The following is a 13,384-nucleotide window of genomic DNA, read 5'->3' as shown; positions in this document are numbered from 1 at the left end:
TGGACCCCACACCAAAGTTGTCCCCACCTCAAACTTGTGCTGCCCTGATAGACCCAAGGGAGCCCTACAAACTGACATCAGGAACCTGGACTGCTGAGTTTTCTTTCCCAGGGAAAATGGAAAAAGGATGTGCCCAGGGGCCCCTGGCCCTGACTGCAAAGAATCCTTATATCGAAGGATGGACCCCACACCGAAGTTGTCCCCACCTTAAAATTGTGCTGCCCTGATAGACCCAAGGGAGCCCTACAAACTGACATCAGGAACTTGGACTGATGAGTTTCCTTTCCCAGGTATAATGGCCAAAGGTTGTGCCCAGGGGCCCCTTGCCCTGACTGCAAAAAATCCTTATAACGAAGGATGGACCCCACACCGAAGTTGTCCCCACCTCAAACTTGTGTTGCCCTGATAGACCCAAGGGAGCCCTACAAACTGACATCAGGAACCTGGATTGCTGAGTTTTCTTTCCCAGGGAAAATGGAAAAAGGATGTGCCCATGGGCCCCTGGACATGGGCTGGGGCCTCACTGCAAAGAATCCTTGTAACAAAGGATGGACCCCACACCGAAGTTGTCCCCACCTCAAACTTGTGCTGCCCTGATAGACCCAAGGGAGCCCTACAAACAGACATCAGGAACCTGGACTGCTGAGTTTTCTTTCCCAGGGAAAATGGAAAAAGGATGTGCCCAGGGGCCCCAGGACCTGGGACCCTGGCCCTGACTGCAAAAAATCCTTATATCGAAGGATGGACCCCACACCAAAGTTGTCCCCACCTCAAACTTGTGCATCCCTGATAGACCCAAGGGAGCCCTACAAACTGACATCAGGAACCTGGACTGCTGAGTTTTCTTTCCCAGGGAAAATGGAAGAAGGATGTGCCCAGGGGCCCCTGGCCCTGGGCTGGGGCCTCACTGCAAAGAATCCTTATATCGAAGGATGGACCCCAGACCGAAGTTGTCCCCACCTCAAACTTGTGCTGCCCTGATAGACCCAAGGGAGCCCTACAAACTGACATCAGGAACCTGGACTGCTGAGTTTTCTTTCCCAGGGAAAATGGAAAAAGGATGTGCCCAGGGGCCCCTGGACATGGGCTGGGGCCTCACTGCAAAGAATCCTTATATCGAAGGATGGACCCCACACCGAAGTTGTCCCCACCTCAAACTTGTGCTGCCCTGATAGGCCCAAGGGAGCCCTACAAACTGACATCAGGAACTTGGACTGCTGAGTTTTCTTTCCCAGGGAAAATGGAAAAAGGATGTGCCCAGGGGCCCCTGGCCCTGACTGCAAAAAATCCTTATATCGAAGGATGGACCCCACACCAAAGTTGTCCCCACCTCAAACTTGTGCTGCCCTGATAGACCCAAGGGAGCCCTACAAACTGACATCAGGGATCTGGACTGCTGAGTTTTCTTTCCCAGGGAAAATGGAAAAAGGATGTGCCCAGGGGCCCCTGGCCCTGGGCCCCTGGACCTGACTGCAAAAAATCCTTATATTGAAGGATGGACCACACACCGAAGTTGTCCCCACCTCAAACTTGTGCTGCCCTGATAGACCCAAGGGAGCCCTACAAACTGACATCAGGAACCTGGACTGCTGAGTTTTCTTTCCCAGGGAAAATGGAAAAAGGATGTGCCCAGGGGCCCCTGGCCCTGACTGCAAAGAATCCTTATAACGAAATATGGACCCCACACCGAAGATGTCCCCACCTCAAACTTGTGCTGCCCTGATAGACCCAAGGGAGCCCTACAAACTGACATCAGGAACGTGGATTACTGAGTTTTCTTTCCCAGGGAAAATGGAAAAAGGAAGTGCCCAGGGGCCCCTGGCCCTGGGCTGGGGCCTCATTGCAAAGAATCCTTATATCGAAGGATGGAACCCACACCGAAGATGTCCCCACCTCAAACTTGTGCTGCCCTGATAGACCCAAGGGAGCCCTACAAACTGACATCAGGAACCTGGACTGCTGAGTTTTCTTTCCCAGGGAAAATGGAAAAAGGATGTGCCCAGGGGCCCCTGGCCCTGACTGCAAAAAATCCTTATATCGAAGGATGGACCCCACACCGAAGTTGTCCCCACCTCAAACTTGTGCTGCCCTGATAGACCCAAGGGAGCCCTACAAACTGACATCAGGAACCTGGACTGCTGAGTTTTCTTTCCCAGGGAAAATGGAAAAAGGATGTGCCCAGGGGCCCCTGGCCCTGGGCTGGGGACTCACTGCAAAGAATCCTTATATCGAAGGATGGACCCCACACCGAACATGTCCCCACCTCAAAATTGTTCTGCCCTGATACACCCAAGGGAGCCCTACAAACTGACATCAGGAACCTGGACTGCTGAGTTTTCTTTCCCAGGGAAAATGGAAAAAGGATGTGCCCAGTGTTCCCTGGCCCTGACTGCAAAGAATCCTTATAACGAAGGATGGACCCCACACCGAAGTTGTCCCCACCTCAAACTTGTGCTCCCCTGATACACCCAAGGGAACCCTACAAACTGACATTAGGAACCTGGACTGCTGAGTTTTCTTTCCCAGGGAAAATGGAAAAAGGATGTGCCCAGGGGCCCCTGGACATGGGCTGGGGCCTCACTGCAAAGAATCCTTATATCGAAGGATGGACCCCACACCGAAGTTGTCCCCACCTCAAACTTGTGCTGCCCTGATACACCCAAGGGAACCCTACAAACTGACATCAGGAACCTGGACTGCTGAGTTTTCTTTCCCAGGGAAAATGGAAAAAGGATGTGCCCAGGGGCCCCTGGCCCTGACAGCAAAAAATCCTTATATCGAAGGATGGAGCCCACACCGAAGTTGTCCCCACCTCAAACTTGTGCTGCCCTGATAGACCCAAGGGAGCCCTACAAACTGACATCAGGAACCTGGACTGCTGAGTTTTCTTTCCCAGGGAAAATGGAAAAAGGATGTGCCCAAGGGCCCCTGGCCCTGACTGCAAAGAATCCTTATAACGAAGGATGGACCCCACACCGAAGTTGTCCCCACCTCAAACTTGTGCTCCCCTGATAGACCCAAGGGAGCCCTACAAACTGACATCAGGAACCTGGACTGCTGAGTTTTCTTTCCCAGGGAAAATGGAAAAAGGATGTGCCCAGGGGCCCCTGGCCCTGGGCTTGGCCTCACTGCAAAGAATCCTTATATCGAAGGATGGACCCCACACCGAAGTTGTCCCCACCTCAAACTTGTGCTGCCCTGATAGACCCAAGGGAGCCCTACAAACTGACATCAGGAACCTGGACTGCTGAGTTTTCTTTCCCAGGGAAAATGGAAAAAGGTGTGCCCAGGGGCCCCTGGACATGGGCTGGGGCCTCACTGCAAAGAATCCTTATATCGAAGGATGGACCCCACACCGAAGTTGTCCCCACCTCAAACTTGTGCTGCCCTGATAGACCCAAGTGAACCCTACAAACTGACATCAGGAACCTGGACTGCTGAGTTTTCTTTCCCAGGGAAAATGGAAAAAGGATGTGCCCAGGGGCCCCTGGCCCTGGGCTGGGGCCTCACTGCAAAGAATCCTTATATCGAAGGATGGACCCCACACCGAAGTTGTCCCCACCTCAAACTAGTGCTGCCCTGATAGACCCAAGGGAACCCTACAAACTGACATCAGGAAACTGGACTGCTGAGTTTTCTTTCCCAGGGAAAATGGAAAAAGGATGTGCCCAGGGTTCCCTGGCCCTGGGCTGGGGCCTCACTGCAAAAAAACCTTATATCGAAGGATGGACCCCACACCGAAGATGTCCCCACCTCAAACTTGTGCTGCCCTGATAGACCCAAGGGAGCCCTACAAACTGACATCAGGAACCTGGACTGCTGAGTTTTCTTTCCCAGGGAAAATGGAAAAAGGATGTGCCCAGGGGCCCCTGGCCCTGACTGCAAAGAATCCTTATATCGAAGGATGGAGCCCACACCGAAGTTGTCCCCACCTCAAACTTGTGCTGCCCTGATAGACCCAAGGGAGCCCTACAAACTGGCATCAGGAACCTGGACTGCTGAGTTTTCTTTCCCAGGGAAAATGGATAAAGGATGTGCCCAGGGGCCCCTGGCCCTGGGCTGAGGCCTCACTGCAAAGAATCCTTATATCGAAGGATGGACCCCACACCGAAGTTGTCCCCACCTCAAACTTGTGCTGCCCTGATAGACCCAAGGGAGCCCTACAAACTGACATCAGGAACCTGGACTGCTGAGTTTTCTTTCCCAGGGAAAATGGAAAAAGGATGTGCCCAGGGGCCCCTGGCCCTGACAGCAAAAAATCCTTATATCGAAGGATGGAGCCCACACCGAAGTTGTCCCCACCTCAAACTTGTGCTGCCCTGATAGACCCAAGGGAGCCCTACAAACTGACATCAGGAACCTGGACTGCTGAGTTTTCTTTCCCAGGGAAAATGGAAAAAGGATGTGCCCAGGGGCCCCTGGCCCTGACTGCAAAGAATCCTTATAACGAAGGATGGACCCCACACCGAAGTTGTCCCCACCTCAAACTTGTGCTCCCCTGATAGACCCAAGGGAGCCCTACAAACTGACATCAGGAACCTGGACTGCTGAGTTTTCTTTCCCAGGGAAAATGGAAAAAGGATGTGCCCAGGGGCCCCTGGCCCTGGGCTTGGCCTCACTGCAAAGAATCCTTATATCGAAGGATGGACCCCACACCGAAGTTGTCCCCACCTCAAACTTGTGCTGCCCTGATAGACCCAAGGGAGCCCTACAAACTGACATCAGGAACCTGGACTGCTGAGTTTTCTTTCCCAGGGAAAATGGAAAAAGGATGTGCCCAGGGGCCCCTGGACATGGGCTGGGGCCTCACTGCAAAGAATCCTTATATCGAAGGATGGACCCCACACCGAAGTTGTCCCCACCTCAAACTAGTGCTGCCCTGATAGACCCAAGGGAACCCTACAAACTGACATCAGGAAACTGGACTGCTGAGTTTTCTTTCCCAGGGAAAATGGAAAAAGGATGTGCCCAGGGTTCCCTGGCCCTGGGCTGGGGCCTCACTGCAAAAAAACCTTATATCGAAGGATGGACCCCACACCGAAGATGTCCCCACCTCAAACTTGTGCTGCCCTGATAGACCCAAGGGAGCCCTACAAACTGACATCAGGAACCTGGACTGCTGAGTTTTCTTTCCCAGGGAAAATGGAAAAAGGATGTGCCCAGGGGCCCCTGGCCCTGACTGCAAAGAATCCTTATATCGAAGGATGGAGCCCACACCGAAGTTGTCCCCACCTCAAACTTGTGCTGCCCTGATAGACCCAAGGGAGCCCTACAAACTGACATCAGGAACCTGGACTGCTGAGTTTTCTTTCCCAGGGAAAATGGATAAAGGATGTGCCCAGGGGCCCCTGGCCCTGGGCTGGGGCCTCACTGCAAAGAATCCTTATATCGAAGGATGGACCCCACACCGAAGTTGTCCCCACCTCAAACTTGTGCTGCCCTGATAGACCCAAGGGAGCCCTACAAACTGACATCAGGAACCTGGACTGCTGAGTTTTCTTTCCCAGGGAAAATGGAAAATGGATGTGCCCAGGGGCCCCTGGCCCTGACTGCAAAAAATCCTTATATCGAAGGATGGAGCCCACACCGAAGTTGTCCCCACCTCAAACTTGTGCTGCCCTGATAGACCCAAGGGAGCCCTACAAACTGACATCAGGAACCTGGACTGCTGAGTTTTCTTTCCCAGGGAAAATGGAAAAAGGATGTGCCCAGGGGCCCCTGGCCCTGGGCCCTGACTGCAAAAAATCCTTATATCGAAGGATGGACCCAACACCGAAATTGTCCCCACCTCAAACTTGTGCTGCCCTGATAGACCCAAGGGAGCCCTACAAACTGACATCAGGAACCTGGACTGCTGAGTTTTCTTTCCCAGGGAAAATGGAAAAAGGATGTGCCCAGGGGCCCCTGGCCCTGACTGCAAAGAATCCTTATATCGAAGGATGGAGCCCACACCGAAGTTGTCCCCACCTCAAACTTGTGCTGCCCTGATAGACCCAAGGGAGCCCTACAAACTGACATCAGGAACCTGGACTGCTGAGTTTTCTTTCCCAGGGAAAATCGAAAAAGGATGTGCCCAGGGGCCCCTGGCCCTGACTGCAAAAAATCCTTATATCGAAGGATGGACCCCACACCGAAATTGTCCCCACCTCAAACTTGTGCTGCCCTGATAGACCCAAGGGAGCCCTACAAACTGACATCAGGAACCTGGACTGCTGAGTTTTCTTTCCCAGGGAAAATGGAAAAAGGATGTGCCCAGGGGCCCCTGGCCCTGACTGCCAAAAATCCTTATATCGAAGGATGGACCCCAGACCGAAGTTGTCCGCACCTCAAACTTGTGCTGCCCTGATAGACCCAAGGGAGCCCTACAAACTGACATCAGGAACCTGGACTGCTGAGTTTCCTTTCCCAGGGAACATGGAAAAAGGATGTGCCCAGGGGCCCCTGGCCCTGACTGCAAAAAATCCTTATATCGAAGGATGGACCCCACACCGAAGTTGTCCCCACCTCAAACTTTTACTGCCCTGATACACCCAAGGGAGCCCTACAAACTGACATCAGGAACCTGGACTGCTGAGTTTTCTTTCCCAGGGAAAATGGAAAAAGGACGTGCCCAGGGGCCCCTGGCCTTGGTCCCCGGGGACTCACTGCAAAGAATCCTTATATCGAAGGATGGACCCCACACCGAAGTTGTCCCCACCTCAAACTTGTGCTGCCCTGATAGACCCAAGGGAGCCCTACAAACTGACATCAGGAACCTGGACTGCTGAGTTTTCTTTCCCAGGGAAAATGGAAAAAGGATGTGCCCAGGGGCCCCTGGCGCTGGGCCCCGGGCCCTGACTACAAAAAATCCTTATATCGAAGGATGGACCCAACACCGAAATTGTCCCCACCTCAAACTTGTGCTGCCCTGATAGACCCAAGGGAGCCCTACAAATTGACATCAGGAACCTGGACTGCTGAGTTTTCTTTCCCAGGGAAAATGGAAAAAGGATGTGCCCAGGGGCCCCTGGCCCTGACTGCAAAAAATCCTTATATCGAAGGATGGACCCCAGACCGAAGTTGTCCCCACCTCAAACTTGTGCTGCCCTGATAGACCCAAGGGAGCCCTACAAACTGACATCAGGAACCTGGACTGCTGAGTTTTCTTTCCTAGGGAAAATGGAAAAAGGATGTGCCCAGTGTTCCCTGGCCCTGACTGCAAAAAATCCTTATATCGAAGGATAGAGCCCACACGGAAGTTGTCCCCACCTCAAACTTGTGCTGCCCTGATAGACCCAAGGGAACCCTACAAACTGACATCAGGAACCTGGACTGCTGAGTTTTCTTTCCCAGGGAAAATGGAAAAAGGATGTGCCCAGGGGCCCCTGGCCCTGGGCTGGGGCCTCACTGCAAAGAATCCTTATATCGAAGGATGGACCCCACACCGAAGTTGTCCCCACCTCAAACTTGTGCTGCCCTGATAGACCCAAGGGAGCCCTACAAACTGACATCAGGAACCTGGACTGCTGAGTTTTCTTTCCCAGGGAAAATGGAAAAAGGATGTGCCCAGGGGCCCCTGGCCCTGACTGCAAAAAATCCTTATATCGAAGGATGGAGCCCACACCGAAGTTGTCCCCACCTCAAACTTGTGCTGCCCTGATAGACCCAAGGGAGCCCTACAAACTGACATCAGGAACCTGGACTGCTGAGTTTTCTTTCCCAGGGAAAATGGAAAAAGGATGTGCCCAGGGGCCCCGGGCCCTGGGCCCCGGGCCCTGACTGCAAAAAATCCTTATATCGAAGGATGGACCCCACACCGAAATTATCCCCACCTCAAACTTGTGCTGCCCTGATAGACCCAAGGGAGCCCTACAAATTGACATCAGGAACCTGGACTGCTGAGTTTTCTTTCCCAGGGAAAATGGAAAAAGGATGTGCCCAGGGGCCCCTGGCCCTGACTGCAAAAAATCCTTGTATCGAAGGATGGACCCCAGACCGAAGTTGTCCCCACCTCAAACTTGTGCTGCCCTGATAGACCCAAGGGAGCCCTACAAACTGACATCAGGAACCTGGACTGCTGAGTTTTCTTTCCCAGGGAAAATGGAAAAAGGATGTGCCCAGGGGCCCCTGGCCCTGACTGCAATAAATCCTTATATCGAAGGATGGACCCAACACCGAAATTGTCCCCACCTCAAACTTGTGCTGCCCTGAGAGACCCAAGGGAGCCCTACAAATTGACATCAGGAACCTGGACTGCTGAGTTTTCTTTCCCAGGGAAAATGGAAAAAGGATGTGCCCAGGGGCCCCTGGCCCTGACTGCAAAAAATCCTTATATCGAAGGATGGACCCCACACCAAAGTTGTCCCCACCTAAAACTTGTGCTGCCCTGATAGACCCAAGGGAGCCCTACAAACTGACATCAGGAACCTGGACTGCTGAGTTTTCTTTCCCAGGGAAAATGGAAAAAGGATGTGCCCAGGGGCCCCTGGCCCTGACTGCAAAAAATCCTTATATCGAAGGATGGACCCCACACCAAAGTTGTCCCCACCTAAAACTTGTGCTGCCCTGATAGACCCAAGGGAGCCCTACAAACTGACATCAGGAACCTGGACTGCTGAGTTTTCTTTCCCAGGGAAAATGGAAAAAGGATGTGCCCAGGGGCCCCTGGCCCTGACTGCAATAAATCCTTATATCGAAGGATGGACCCAACACCGAAATTGTCCCCACCTCAAACTTGTGCTGCCCTGATAGACCCAAGGGAGCCCTACAAACTGACATCAGGAACCTGGACTGCTGAGTTTTCTTTCCCAGGGAAAATGGAAAAAGGATGTGCCCAGGGGCCCCTGGCCCTGACTGCAAAAAATCCTTGTATCGAAGGATGGACCCCACACCGAAGTTGTCCCCACCTCAAACTTGTGCTGCCCTGATAGACCCAAGGGAGCCCTACAAACTGACATCAGGAACCTGGACTGCTGAGTTTTCTTTCCCAGGGAAAATGGAAAAAGGACGTGCCCAGGGGCCCCTGGCCCTGACTGCAAAAAATCCTTATATCGAAGGATGGACCCCACACCGAAGTTGTCCCCACCTCAAACTTGTGCTGCCCTGATACACCCAAGGCAGCCCTACAAACTGACATCAGGAACCTGGACTGCTGAGTTTTCTTTCCCAGGGAAAATGGAAAAAGGATGTGCCCAGGGGCCCCTGGCCCCGACTGCAAAAAATCCTTATATCGAAGGATGGACCCCACACCGAAGTTGTCCCCACCTCAAACTTGTGCTGCCCTGATAGACCCAAGGGAGCCCTACAAACTGACATCAGGAACCTGGACTGCTGAGTTTTCTTTCCCAGGGAAAATGGAAAAAGGATGTGCCCAGGGGCCCCTGGCCCAGGGGTGGGGCCTCACTGCAAAGAATCCTTATATCGAAGGATGGAGCCCACAACAAAGTTGTCCCCACCTCAAACTTGTGCTGCCCTGATAGACCCAAGGGAGCCCTACAAACTGACATCAGGAACCTGGACTGCTGAGTTTTCTTTCCCAGGGAAAATGGAAAAAGGATGTGCCCAGGGGCCCCTGGCCCTGACTGCAAAAAATCCTTATATCAAAGGATGGAGCCCAGACCGAAATTCTCCCCATCTTAAACTTGTGCTGCCCTGATAGACCAAAGGGAGCCCTACAAACTGACATCAGGAACCTGAACTGCTGAGTTTTCTTTCCCAGGGAAAATGGCCAAAGGATGTGCCCAGTGGCCCCTGGTCCTGACTGCAATAAATCCTTATATCGAAGGAGGGAGCCCAGACCGAAGTTCTCCCCAACTCAAACTTGTGCTGCCCTGATAGGCCCAAGGGAGCCCTACAAACTGACATCAGGAACCTGGACTGCTGAGTTTTCTTTCCCAGGGAAAATGGAAAAAGGATGTGCCCAGGGGCGCCTGGCCCTGGGCCCCGGGCCCTGACTGCAAAAAATCCTTATATCGAAGGATGGACCCCACACCGAAGTTGTCCCCACCTCAAACTTGTGCTGCCCTGATAGACCCAAGGGAGCCCTACAAACTGACATCAGGAACCTGGACTGCTGAGTTTTCTTTCCCAGGGAAAATGGAAAAAGGATGTGCCCAGGGGCCCCTGGACCTGGGCTGGGGCCTCACTGCAAAGAAACCTTATATCGAAGGATGGACCCCAGACCGAAGTTGTCCCCACCTCAAACTTGTGCTGCCCTGATAGACCCAAGGGAGCCCTACAAACTGACATCAGGAACCTGGACTGCTGAGTTTTCTTTCCCAGGGAAAATAGAAAAAGGATGTGCCCAGGGGCCCCTGGCCCTGGGCCCGGGGGCCTCACTGCAAAGAATCCTTATATCAAAGGATGGACCCCACACCGAAGTTGTCCCCACCTCAAACTTGTGCTGCCCTGATAGACCCAAGGGAGCCCTACAAACTGACATCAGGAACCTGGACTGCTGAGTTTTCTTTCCCAGGGAAAATGGAAAAAGGATGTGCCCAGGGGCCCCTGGCCCTGACTGCAAAAAATCCTTATATCGAAGGATGGACCCCACACCGAAGTTGTCCCCACCTCAAACTTGTGCTGCCCTGATAGACCCAAGGGAGCCCTACAAACTGACATCAGGAACCTGGACTGCTGAGTTTTCTTTCCAAGGGAAAATGGAAAAAGGATGTGCCCAGGGGCCCCTGGACATGGGCTGGGGCCTCACTGCAAAGAATCCTTATATCGAAGGATGGACCCCACACCGAAGTTGTCCCCACCTCAAACTTGTGCTGCCCTGATAGACCCAAGGGAACCCTACAAACTGACATCAGGAACCTGGACTGCTGAGTTTTCTTTCCCAGGGAAAATGGAAAAAGGATGTGCCCAGGGGCCCCTGGCCCTGGACTGGGGCCTCACTGCAAAGAATCCTTATATCGAAGGATGGACCCCACACCGAAGATGTCCCCACCTCAAACTTGTGCTGCCCTGATAGACCCAAGGGAGCCCTACAAACTGACATCAGGAACCTGGACTGCTGAGTTTTCTTTCCCAGGGAAAATGGAAAAAGGATGTGCCCAGGGGCCCCTGGCCCTGACTGCAAAAAATCCTTATATCGAAGGATGGACCCCACACCGAAGTTTTCCCCACCTCAAACTTGTGCTGCCCTGATAGACCCAAGGGAGCCCTACAAACTGACATCAGGAACCTGGAGTGCTGAGTTTTCTTTCCCAGGGAAAATGGAAAAAGGATGTGCCCAGGGGCCCCTGGCCCTGACTGCAAAGAATCCTTATATCGAAGGATGGACCCCACACCGAAGTTGTCCCCACCTCAAACTTGTGCTGCCCTGATAGACCCAAAGGGAGCCCTACAAACTGACATCAGGAACCTGGACTGCTGAGTTTTCTTTCCCAGGGAAAATGGAAAAAGGATGTGCCCAGGGGCCCCTGGCCTTGGGCAGGGCCCTGACTGCAAAAAATCCTTATATCAAAGGATGGAGCCCAGACCGAAATTCTCCCCATCTTAAACTTGTGCTGCCCTGATAGACCAAAGGGAGCCCTACAAACTGACATCAGGAACCTGAACTGCTGAGTTTTCTTTTCCAGGGAAAATGTGTTGAGGCGCGGCATGCGCTCCTCGCCGCGGCACTCCGAGCGGTGCCGTGCTGGGCGGTGAGGGAAGAGAACGGGCGGCCGCTTTCCCCCGCAAGCTCTGCAGTTTCAGTTCGTGGCGCGCAGGGACAGACGAAGGCGACACGGGACTTGGGGGGGAACGAGATGGTTTTATTCCATGAGCCCCAAGACCCCGGCGGGCGGGGGGGCAAAGGTTTTATACAGAACTCAGGAGGACGGGTGTAGGAACAGTAACCAATGAGGGAATAGCAGGGGAGGAGTTTAGGGCAGAACTAACATCTGGAAGCTGAGGAGGGGGCTAGAATGAATGACAGGGAAGGTTCTAGGGAAAGGGGCAGGGAAAGGGAGGATTGGGGGGGGGAAACAGATATTAAACAAATATCAAATTAAAGAAAAACACACCACCGCATCTCCCTCTTTTTCTTTACAAAAAGAAGGAGAATTTTGTGGTTTAAGCAAATTAATAAAACATGCAAATAATATAAAATCATATGATAACATTGTAAATTACTTAAAGGACATGAAAGACACATTATTGCATTTATAGGGCAGGAAGAGTAGTAACAGCCTAAATTAGACACAAGACTGCACAAAACTTGTTGTTTTGCTGCTCTGAGTAATAATCTAAAATAATGTAAATAATGTAAATAATTGAAATAGAATGAAATAATTGACAGAAATTAAACTAAAGAATTTAATTAGAATGATTAAAATTACAACTATCTAATTTGAATAAAATAATTAAATGGAATTATTGGAATTAAATATAATAAAAGATCAACTAAATATAACTAATAAATTTTTAAATTTCGCAGCAATGCAGCAAGCCTGAAGCGATATAGTAGCTGAGTGATTCCTGTAGCAATAATGGTTAAACACAGCCTTTAAGTTAAAAAATATCAGAAAAGATTGAATTAATTATAATTACAACAAAACAACTTAATATAAAATCAAATTGTAACATTACATATTATTAAAAAAACATAAATTGAAAGACATTAAAAAATGATAAACTAATTGTGATTACAACATATGAAACATATAAAAACTTCATCTGGAATATATAAAATTGTCCTAAATCAAAGTCCAAATTAAGGGTACAACGCACAGCAGGATTTGTGACTTCATCTGATTTAGAATTTGCTTCGTCGCGGCGCTTGCGATGTTTAGCTTTTTAAATTCTTAAAGCAGAGTCAGCGGATAACGGCGCTTGTTTTAAAGCAGAGTCAGCGGATAGCGATGTGGTTTGTTCAATTTGAATGTCCGTTTGAGAGGTGGGAATAATATCTTGAGTAATAATTAACTGGGATGATTTTTTTTTTCTATAAAATATAACTCAACAAACAGATTATTCAAAAATAATCAAAAGCAAAAAGAGGAATTTGTAGTTAAATAAAAAGGAATATTGGGTAGGGTACATTAAGGAATAGGATAGGGGAATCAGACAATCACTTAATTAGTGATTGCCATGATTAACAGGGGGTATCGGTAAGGGGTGGACCGGGGTGCCGCCATTTCAGGGGGAAGACAAAATGACGGATCCTCAGTCCCGGGTTTCGGCTCCATTTCCTCGGGAGAAGATCCCTCCCGACCCTCCCCCCGGAGGACGAGCCTGAAGAAGGATGGGGGAATATCCAACCCCGCCTCCCCACAATAGGGACTAGCCTCGTGCAGGGATGGTGCAGGGCTATTGGGAGAGAAATGGGACTGGCGGGAAGCCAGGGGCGGAAAAGAAGGGTCAAGGCGGGAAATGGGTCCCGAGCAGCGTGGCCAGCGCCATCTTGGGAGGGGTG

This window comes from Lonchura striata, chromosome 24, assembly GCF_050655825.1.
Source record: "Lonchura striata isolate lonStrDom1 chromosome 24, ASM5065582v1, whole genome shotgun sequence".
Lineage (NCBI taxonomy): Eukaryota > Metazoa > Chordata > Aves > Passeriformes > Estrildidae > Lonchura > Lonchura striata.
Note: the sequence above shows the minus strand (reverse complement) of the source record.